Here is a 12,590-nt window from a genome sequence, read left to right on the forward strand (position 1 = left end):
TTTAGGTTTTGATATTTGGTTAAAAATAAGACATATTGAAGATATTTCGTGGGGGGGGGTTCAGGGGATATGACCTTGTATATAATGAGTAGAAATATTAATTTTCAGGTCATTTTTAATCACTCCTCATTTTACCCAACTACCTACCTCATTTTTACCTACCATAAGGCTAAAATGGGGCAAACTAAAATTTTTTAAAACAATTAAAAAACAAAAAAAATTATCAGAGGATTAAACAATTTAAAAACATAGATGCTTAGTGAACATATAAGAGAAAGTTTTTGGGTTTAGAAAAGTTCTTGAAGTTAAATGGTTTAAAGGATGGGAGCTTTTTTCCCTTAGGGTCCCCATTTTACCCACCTCTTCCCTATAGCAGTGGTTTTCAAACTTTTATTAAACACGGCACACCGTGCTCCTCAAAAAATGTTCACGGCACATTGACTTTTTTTTGCACTAAATAATTAGTTGAACAAAATTGTTTTGAATTATAATTATATAAATTTAATTAGAAATGTGTGCTTGATGGGCTAACAAATTTGTATTAATTATATTGTTATAATTTTATTTTTAGACGAATAGCTGATATTTTTCAGAAGACTGCAGCAAACTTAGTGCGAATGATCGTGGCACACCATTGTGCCGCGGCAGTGGCGGAATCCAGTTTGAAAAACCACTGCTATATAGTATTAACACTTAAAATAACATTGATATACGGGTGTCGTTGATAATTTATTAGTTTTAATTATTTCATGACCATTTAAAATTGTTCACCGATATTTAATATTTTGAGTTTCAGATAAAATTTATCTTTTGATCAATGTATCTATAGATACCGTTTTTTTTCACTTAACATTAGATAACTTAAACAATATTTATCTAGATGAAATAAAATATAGAAAGTTATTATCTAAATTAATTAATTTAGATAAGCTCAACTCTGGTTATCAGTCATCCCGTGTGAAACTTGATACTTGGCTGGTAGCTGGGCATTCACTTGCGATGGATTGGATACGGCGCCTGTGTAATTAGGTTTAAATGCAATAAATTCGGTTCGTGTGCAACTGCTATTAACTAACGTAGGTGGGGTAGGGAGGGGTGTTTCTTAGACAGCTTCCTGCCCTAAGTGAGATGTCACCCGTGGTTGAGATTGAATCAGCGACGGTGCGTATTGTAACCACAGTCTTAGTCCAGTCGGTAACTCATTATTTTTTTTTTAAAGAATTTTGATTAGGTCACTACATACTTTATCAACTTAAAATCTACGACCCTTTTGCATTTGTTATCTAATATTATTTCCATCTAATATTCATTAATAGTTTTAATTTTTTTTAAAATTTTTTTTTTTTAATCTAGAGTTTATACAATCTGTACATAAAAAAGTACAATAAGCATAAATGATGTTTTTGTTAAAATTATAATATACGTAGTAGCTTGAGTATCTTGAGGGAAGAACCAATCAGTGAAGGCACTTCGGCGTGAATTTAATAGTTTTAGTTAAAATAATTTTAGAATAAATACTTATTTTTGTACCTAATCTAAAAATAAATGAAATATTTTTTTGTGCTTCATTAGATTTCCAATTAAAGGTTAAATAAATATATAATATTGTACTAGAAGATAGTTTAAAAAAATCATTATTTAATTATAGAAAATTACATTTCTGTTGAAATTTCACTAAAAAATCTTATAGTAATGTAATATGGTTGCAGAATATAGTTGAATTCATATGTAACCTGCCCCTCCCCGAAACTCATTCCACCAAAACGTACTTTTATTCATGATCAAGATCCAAAAATTGGAAATTATAATAATTAATGAATGTAGAACAAATAGCATGACTTACTTCACTATTATTTTTTATTTTTTTTTTATGTAAAAAATATTTACAATCTGTGTTAGAATGACACAAAAAGTAAATTTAATAATTTATGTACACTATTTTAACTTTGAATAATATGAGGAGGGATCAGTGGACTCATTGTGATATTATATTATTTTCGAAATTTGCGATACTATAATGGTATGGGAAAATAGTTTGGAATAAAAAGATCTGTACTGTTTGGTGGTTAATTGGTCAACTGATTCAATTTTAAGGTCAGAATATAGTGTGGAGTTGGATACAAATCAAGGTGCGTAATCGACTGGAATGCTTGTATAGTGCAAATTTGGGACGACTTAGAACAGTCCTAAATTTGAACCGCATATGCCCACATATTGGTCGCAAAAGAGATTTATACATAATTAATTCGATGTGCATTGGGAGTTTTGATTTTAAAATCGTCTGAAGTAGACGTAGTCGGCTGTTGAGGGTTTTTCTTTTTAGTACTATAAATTATTATTTTAAAATAATAAAATAATGCATGTATTATAATTGGACATTGGTACGGTATACTTGCGTTATTTATGAAAACATATTATTTTGTTATTCAAACAGGTCTACAATGTAAGTACTAATCGTTAACTTAAAAAAAATATACAACCACTACATATTATTATACTTTAAAGTAAAGTCCAACTCTAACATAATCTCGCGGTGAATAAATTAACATAAGTTAAAAGCACAACTTTACAATTTGTCTTTACCTTGGAATACGCATTAAAAATTAAAAACTTATTTTAAATACTGTAATCTAATGTTTATTGTACATAGGTACTATACAAGCATGGCGGTTGCAGGAATAGTACTTGTGTGGTTATTTTTTTTTTTTGGTGTGCACGCAATCTTTTTGTGTGATGTCCTAGATTATCTATATTATATGTCTTACGTCAAATTTATGAACGTTGGCTGTATTAAATCTAATTTGAATATAATTAATTCTATTTAGGAAAAATGTTTTATTCTTTTCACAATACAATGTTCTTAAAATACTACAATAAATTAATAATACTTTAATTATCTTGTACTTATCTCGACGATAATATACTAATATTATTCAGTTGATATTATTGTTATAATTTACTGGTAATATTTTAATTTAATGGATGTATATTGTATAGCATGAAACTTGTTATGCATTCGTTTATTACTATGGTGTCTACAAATATCAATGGTTTTTTGAATTTTACGCTATGCAACGCTCGCTTTAAGCCTACAAACCCTGTAGTGGAGGTTACATAAGATTGTTTTGAAGTTTGACCTTTACTTTACACCCTCCCCTTACATTTCACCTGAGCGCCCCGACATGAATTACGGAAAACTGGTGAATCAATATCTATTAAAACTGTAGGTATTTGCGATGACTGCACGCATTAATTTAAGCCCACGTGCGATGTAGTTTTGGGTCGTTATTTATTGTGTAATAAACATTTTAACTGTGGTAATAATTCATTCTTCTTTAATTATAATTAAAACAATTCTCACAATAAGTGTTTGAATTTAAATGATAAATCCCGTTTTGTACGGTCGTTAAACGATTGCGCGTGTGATATAACCAATTTTAAAAAGCCATCCACTATAATACCGGTCTGAATATTCGTAGCTACTAGCTGTACTATAATAACTGTAACAATGTATAACTACTGTGTCATATTATATTGTGACAACGACGGTTATAATGTTTAGTGATTATAATGTACTTACCATCAAACTCATTTATACTGCACCGAAATTTTATCAATAGTTTTTACTAAAATATAGTCATAAACGACACATAAGTAGGTCATAATTATTTTAAATAGCTTTTATATAAAGTACCTCCTAGGTGATTTGTAAAGTTTTTAACATTGTTAGACATGATTTATCAAACCAATTATTTGTATCAAAATTCAGTTAAAACATTAAATCATTTAAAACAAAAGTAAAAACCAGGCAAGTAGCTCTGATGTATAATATTTAAAAGATAGAGTTAAATTCGAATTCAATGATATATATAATACCATCATCGTATACGAAAAACGATCCAGAACGGAGACGGTTTGTTAGCTTGTATTTCTAAAGATATTTTACATTTTGTATTTTTCTATTAGCTAAATGGAAGATTGCACTAATATTTTGCAAATATTATTGTGTATAATTAATAATAATATTCTTACCTAATGGCAAAATATTTCAACCCCCCCTATGAATAATACTTTTTGATTTAAAACCACTAAAATCGTTTTCTCACTGTTTATTGTTTAAATATATCAAATATTGATGAAATTCGAACTTTAAATATTAATTTTGTGCACAATAAGTAAATATGACAAAAAAAAAATTGTGCACATGTATTTATTAGATTTTTATAATACTATAATTTGTAAATACAACTTATATTTTAAAGCTTTTTGATAAAGTACATGTTTGTTTATCTACACTTATAAAATAAATGAAAAAAATTCAAATGACTATAAAGCTTAAAATTAGTCTAAATATCTATTGAAAATGTCTTTGTGTATAGGAAATGATAATTTAAGTAATAGTGAAATATTTAAAGTTTCTTGAAGAAAAATAGTTATTATACGTTTGAATATCTAGTGTCATCATAATATTAACCTCAATTATTCATACACTATTTATTTTTATTTTATTTTCAATTAATTATACGGACTGGGTCCTTTTGACTTGACATCAAACAATTCATATTTGTGATTACATAAGTCGTTACAAAAATAGTTATTATAATTTATAAGGCTTTACTCTAACTTTTTGAAATTCCAGAAGACAAAACTTATGAGTGACCTTTTATTAATATTACAAGCTTTTTGGCTCACAGATAAAAATTGTGTCATTTGGACAGGTAGGTGCGTGTAATGGCAATATGGCATTGTAATAATTGGTGTAGAGTATAATAATTAAATTTTTTGTTGTTGTGAAGTTTCTATGTCATCAGTCATCACTAATTACTCATTAATGAACGATTTTTTAATTAATTCATTAATATTAAATGCAATAAATTTTGATTTATTATAATAAAGTCATATTTTATGATTTTGCGGCTGGCGTGGCGTATAAGCAATTTCGGTAAATCGGCATGTAGTCAGGTCTCGAACGGTAGGTACATGTGGCATGTCATGTATCGTTGTCAGTAAACGAACATTTCAATAAGTTGTGCATAATTACGTTAATAATAATAATATTAGATATGCATTATGTTACAACGAACACAGAACGTAGGTTTACGTGAATTACCGACCGTTTGAACATGTCATAATGATGCAGATTAAAATGGGTTATCATTGGATGTGGTGAGATTTAAAAAAAGTCTCCTAACAGCCGTCAGGGTTTGACACGTATGTTATTAATTATTATTAAAAAAAAACCTATTTGAAAAACATTACGCAGTTAAACCAGAGATTTACAGTGCAGATAATATAATACACTGCAATGATCACTCAGCAACAGACGAGTTGTGCATAATATCATATCATAATACACAGAAAATGGGTTGTCATTTTTAAATTCGAACACTTTATAGGAGAAAGGTTTTAATTGGAAATAAACACTTGGCAGTTTGAATAATGACGATGATAAACATTTATTATACACGGGGAACCTGAGCCGAAAAATAATGACTTCCCATATTATACACATATATGAATAATATATGCAGAATACATAATATTTCCTAAATTTATATCCACATATCGTCGTCTGTTATCTCGAATAACAATCGTTGTGTGTCCTACTGTGTTCATTATTATATAATTAATATTATTAACACATACTATAATACTATATAATATGTATTGTAATATTTATACGTACAGTCCACAATTTAAATAAATATTTGCTATATATAGTTTATAAAAAAATTCAGTTACTTTACATTAGCTTCATTGCTAAATATTTTTAGGTAAGTATTCTGCGTGACAGTCAAAATTGGTAGAAATAAACAAGTAGGTATTCTAAAACTGAGTGTTTTAATCAAATGTCCTATTATTATGGATGCTATAAAAATAAAACTGAATGTTGTAAAAATCATTGGTTATAAAAATAATGTGTAAGTATTTGAGACGATACATAAAATGTTATCTCAAAATTTAAAATGCCGATATAATAATTATGTTATAGTCTAGAATTGACCATTTTACAATACAATATTTTTAAGGTACCTATATAAGATAATATTTACATTTATTTTAGATTCTAAACGGAGCGAGGAAGTTAGTTGTTTTACAATGGTGTTTATTATTTTTATTTTTTTATTTTTTAATATCCTGTATAGTGTATACACAATTTCTAACAGATGGAGTGCTTCGATTTCAACATATAGTACCTTATCTTTTAGCAAATTGGATCAAGATGGTACTTTAGAGAGGCCATTTTTCGATTGTATCAATAGTTATTTAATGCCACGGGAAAAACTACCGACAAATTACGAAAAACCGCTAAAAATAGGATTTTAATTTCTAACGCTTTGCTTATCACCATAGAAACGATTAAAAAATAATAATATTATAATATTAATATTTAACTTACAGGATATAATATATAATAACAATATAAAATATCTAGTCTGACAAACCGACTCCGCTCAGAATCGCTTTTCTTATACAATGATATTAACACATACTAATAAATTAAATATTACTATTAATTCTCTGTTAAAATTTAAATTTTTCAAGCCAAGACTAGCTCTAGACTAACCTTTAAGCGTGTATGTTTATTTATGTTTAATTATAAATGTATTGTTGAAACTTCTGCACATAAGCATAATACAAGATTTAATAATTTAATTTGTATTATTGTTCCAAAAACTCAAACAAATTATAATGGATTTTTAATGTATTTTAATTCTGTAAATTTTCTATTACTTTAAAAATGAATTTCATTATTTTGGTAACAATTATATACTATTTAAACTGTACATTAATACTATAGATTTTGATAATCTCTCACTTAAAATTATGATATCAAGTTAATCTAAGTTCTTATTATACCTGTTGTTATATTTTCTGTTAAATATTACAATATTATAACTCCTTCTTACATCACAGCTATAGGCTATAATGAGTAGACCAATACTGTTATACATTCTTTTAAAAATGTATTCATTGTTGTTATTGGTGAAATATATTTTATTATTATTGTTATTTAAAATATTTTTTTTAGTTAGAAAATTTAGGATTTTGGTACTTTAGTCTTTATTCTGAGTAATAATTTTGAATCATGTGTTGAGTTGTTAAGTTGACTTGACAATTATTGAATTTGGTAGGAGGATATTATTTGTTAAAAAGAAATGTCCAATTTTGGCTCTCATTGATTTGGCGATTTCTTGTAATTTCTTGTATTTCAGTGACTGTTGGACGAAGGATTGCTCTGGTCGCAGAACTTTATAGGCTATTTCGTTACCGGTTTTACCTACGAGAAATAATACTCATATAAATTTTATATTACTTGTCGAGTTTAATTCATTTTGGATGTTTTGGGTAATTTAGTTTGTCGGGAAAGGATTTTAAGTGCCGGGAAATCACTGACTGAGTCGTCTAGAATGGGTGTATATTATTTAAGGTATTTCAGTTTACATTTTATCTTTATAATAGATTAGGTAGGTATATTATAATTTTATCCATAATAATATGTGTTTAATTATAACTAATTTGTTTGGAATATACCAAAATAAATACGTATTAACTATAGTAAATACTCTACAGTCAACAATCTAAATGTATGCATATTTGTGTAATTTATTGAGTAATTCAAGTTTATATTGTATATTACCCTGTAATAATACCAACAATAAATGTAAATTTAAATAATATTTCCTTCCCCCCAAAAAAAACTCGTGATAGTTCTTTTAATGGGGCGAAACCTGTTTGAATCGAATTAAATTCATAAACTTCCATCACATGTAAATAGTCAAACTTTCATTCAAATTCAGATGAATATTATGAATTTTTGGAAAAGTGTGAATTTGAAATTTATAGCCAGTTATTTAAACAATTCTTTATTTCTAATTGAAATGTTTTCTGTGTATTCTCCTACAATGGCTGGTTGACTTGTTAGCTAATTTTTAAAAAATGTTTTGACCCTGAATACTCCAGAGAAGAGTTCATAAAAGCAGTGTCATATAATGTAAAAATTTGATTTCTATACACCGTTGTGTTTACTGATAAGTGATTTTTAAATTTTATTTTATCAAAAATATATTATTTTTATAACAAATTTAATAATAACACTCCCATGTGAAATCGTTGTATTTTTTTGTTTATTATGTAGACAACCATGTTACTAAGTACTTACAACTAGATAACAAACAGAGTAGGTACATGATTATGGCATATATAAATATATAATACACACTTCCATTATATTATGACACATGTTTTATGAACCCATTAAATAATTATTGTATGTTTAAATATTATTTTGTATGTCATAACACCATTTAAACGACCATTGAATCAACTTCATTATAACGATGTTACTAAAATTCATTAAAAACAAAAAAACATTTATACATCCATTTTGATGTTTTTATATAAATATAATATATAATATTAATTTTATAATACACTAACAAAATATTGCATCGAGGTACTACTATACATTTTAATGTTATTACCTGTATAATATTTTAACCTAATTTCCTAAATATTATCAATTTGTCTCAACTATTATACAGTTTAATGATTAAATGCAGTTAATATTGTTTACTTAACATAATGTATATTTTTATTTCCGTTTAATAATATTTCTAGTTTATATCGTATAGTGATAATTATATAATAATATATTATATTTATATTTTATATCTTTTTAGTTCTTACTCGTGATTCTTAAATAATATGGGAACACGGGGCAAGACGAAACACTTAATATTTAACTCATTGTAATATGTTGAATTTTTCACAAAAGTTCTGAATTTATGTACCATTTATAAGTCAATGTTCCTTAGTTTTAATCAGTCACTTTAAAAATATTATGTAAATCAAAAAAATTATGTAAAAAAAAACGAAATTTGTCCCATATTACCCACACTATGGGGGTAAGATGAGACAGATAAATGCCCAATAGTCTAATGGCAATAGATAATTTTGAAAAAATATATCAACATAGGAACTTATTTATAGGAATTTTATAAAAAAAATACATAAATATTAAACAAATATATTTTATTTTATAGCCAGACTTTGATAATACTTTAACAGAACCCCTCATAACTTGTCTCATTATGCTCCAGACTAATTATGTTCAATGCTAATTTAAATTCTTTGTAAGTATATTTTCAGTGACGATGACGCGAATGGGCTGAAAGTTGAGACCATAAAATTTAACTTTTTCTTTATTAAAGTATTATGAGAAATTCTGTATTAGATCAACTAGAAATGTTTGATTGACCATAAGTTTTAAATGTATATAAATATTACATGAATGCCATTAAAAGGTGTTGTGTCGGGGAGTTGGTCCGAAGGCGTGTATAGGACTGTTGTCTGTTGTGGCTCTTGCTACAGGTTTAATGTGTTTAGATTTGAAATACAAGCATGTTTAACGCATTTGGTTTTCTTGTATTGTTTGCGTGTGTGTTTGACGTTTAACATACATTATAATTGTCGTGTGTACCTACTAGTGTGATAACACGATATTTGGTTTCAGTGGCGCAGCCAGAATTTTTTCAAGGGGGGGGGGGGTCTTATTAATACTTATTAGAACGTTTAGAAATGTTATAAACGTTAGAAGGTTTTTCATACTATTTGGGCAGTATGCCCCCCTCTCTAGTTGCGTCACTGTATGGTTTTATACTAATTCATTGAATTTATGAATGCTCGTTGTTAACGACAAAAGATATGTTTAATTCTGAAGACCTAACCTCTAAACTTCTTCTAAATTTGTTTCGCTTTAATTGTACAATTTATTAATTAATATTTTAAAATTGACTGTTTGGATTAACCTAACCTACACAATGGATTTATGGATCTAATTTATATGTTCAATGTATTTTGTTTCATCTTTATTTACATTTTTAAATTGAATTTCCATAAACAACTATTTTAGCATACACGATACACATATATTTATATATGCATTATGCATATTATTACCATTTACCATCACGAGTTTACTTAAAGAGAGTGTTGCAAATATTATTTTTAGTATTTACTCAATATGTATAGTGTAAACATATATTTTGTTTTGTAAAACTAAATCAATTAATTTTCCTTACACTCATAAAGAAACAATATTTAAAAAATTTCGTATAAATAGGCAGTTTATTAACTATAATAATATTATATAGTGAATTTGAATAAATTATTAATAACTATAAAGATTAACTTAATATTGTCAAATTTTTAATTTTTAAAAATATATAATAAAAAAAGGTGGGTAAGTGGATGTCGCTCTGCTGTACAGTAGGTTACAAGTGGGTCACTGTAATGGATGGTATTAAATTTGAATTCAATTATATAATACAATATATGATTCTGAGCGAAAGTCAGCCTACGATATTACCAAGTATATTTGATATTATTGTGAATAAAGTAATTTATATATAACCTATTTACATGGAGCCTTGTTTTCAATGTTCAATCCTTAGCTATAAAAGTTGAACATTTTTAACTACAAAATAATTAAAATTTTGTCAACATTTGAACTTAAGTGCTTATAAAAAAAATTGTGCCTATGTATTTTTAATAATTTCAACTGCTATTGTAATAATATATCAGGAGCCTTGCATTAATTTTTCACGCTTTTTTACCCAACAAATAAAATTTTATTGATATTTATAGAAAAAAAAACTAAAAAAATTGAAAACTTACAATGTCTGTAAACAGCTCAAAAAGAGTCAAATTTTTTCAAAATTTTATCGTGTATACAAAATGCTAATCTAAACATTCAGTGAAAATTTCTAGTATCTACAGTCATACGTTTTTTAATTATAACAGAATAAGAAATCGTTACATGAGAAATCGAATGAATATCAAATGTTGTAAAAATATGAATTTCAAACGCTCATAAAAATTTAATTTGATTTTCTTGTAGACATTTTTTATTTGATAAAGGTAGATAAACTTATGGATTATCTTGTATTACATTTTCAAATCTTAGATTTAAAAAGAAAAATTTTTATGAATTCTCAACTTAAAATAATTTGCTAATTTTCGTGATTTTTCCGTATTTTGTTAAGATTTGAACTTAAAATGCTTATAAATAAAAACTTATCTCGAAAACAGATTTTGCGTAAAAATTCCCGTTTTTCCTTAATTTTTCTTTTGTTTTTCACGTCGCTTTTGAAAACTACTGGGAAATGTTTACTTTGACGCCCTAAAGTACCAACTAGATTCACTTTCTTATCAGAAAAGTTACTGTTAAAAAAAATCCAAGCATTTTTACTGTCCTAAAAGGTGATGACAGACACAAAAATAAAAAAATAAAAAAAAAACACATCATTATAAAATCAATACATTCATCGCTTCGCTCAGAATTTAAAACAGTTATTATTTAAATGATGAATTTCAATTTATTGTGTATAATGATGTATTCTGTTTATCGATTTTTAATTAAAATAAAGCAATTTTAGAGCAATGAATGTATTGATTTTACAATGATGTGTATTTTTTTTGTGTCGTAGGTACACGATAATTATTATCCTTTGATTTTAAACTTCAGTATCTTGTTTGAATCAAGCGCTGGGAAAAACAAAAAAAAAAAAAAAATAGGGAAAAACGGGAATTTTTACACAAAATAGGTTTTGACAAAATCGATTTTGGTTTTTGTTGTAACTCTAAAACAAATGACCTTAGATACATGACAATTTCACTAAATATTTATATTAGCATTTTCTATACACCATACAACTTTTAAAATATTTTGACTCGTTTTGAGCTGTTGACGGACATTTTAAATTACAATTTTTTAAATTTTTTTTTCTATAATTTTTAATAAAATGTTATTTATTGGGTCAAAAAGCGTGAAAATGTAAGACAAGGTATCACGTAAATAGGTTATATATAAATTACTTTATTCACAATAATATCATGAAATATACTTATTAACATCATAGGCTGACTGACCGTATTCGCTCAGAATCGTTTTTCGTATGATATTATATATCAGTGAATTCAAATTTGAACCATCCATTACAGTGACCCACTTGTAATTCACGTACAGCACAGCGACACCCATTTGTTCAACTTTTCAGAGTTGGGTATTAAACATTTGGTATTCATCATAATGCGTGCATACCTATATATTGTATAAACACGATTACACAATTTTAGTTTTAAAGTATATACATTTTTTATTGAAAATAAATTAAACATACACAGTTATACCCAGATTTTTTGCAAAAGTTAACAGAACACCTTAAAAAAATTACTGGTAATGAATGTTTGAACTTTAATATAAGTCCTAATTTCAATACATGAGAGATTGGTATCTATATTTAACCGTGGTAACGCAGAATTAGTATGAATTGGTGTCAATGATGTATTATATATTGCAAAAATGAGTAAATTGATTAACTTAATGTAAAGTAAATATTAAACGTAGGACATTGTGATAGCTCGATTCCATGTCATATTGCAAAGGTAATTATTATTGGGCAAACCCCTTACCATTATATAGTATCCTTAAAATATAACCGTGTCTTGAGGGCTTTTGGCAACACTGATTGCGCCTTCGGTGGGTCCTGGCGGCAGCTGCGGCGACCACAGTAGCTTTAGCAGCT

Source organism: Metopolophium dirhodum, chromosome 4 (genome assembly GCF_019925205.1).
Source record: "Metopolophium dirhodum isolate CAU chromosome 4, ASM1992520v1, whole genome shotgun sequence".
NCBI classification, from domain to species: domain Eukaryota; kingdom Metazoa; phylum Arthropoda; class Insecta; order Hemiptera; family Aphididae; genus Metopolophium; species Metopolophium dirhodum.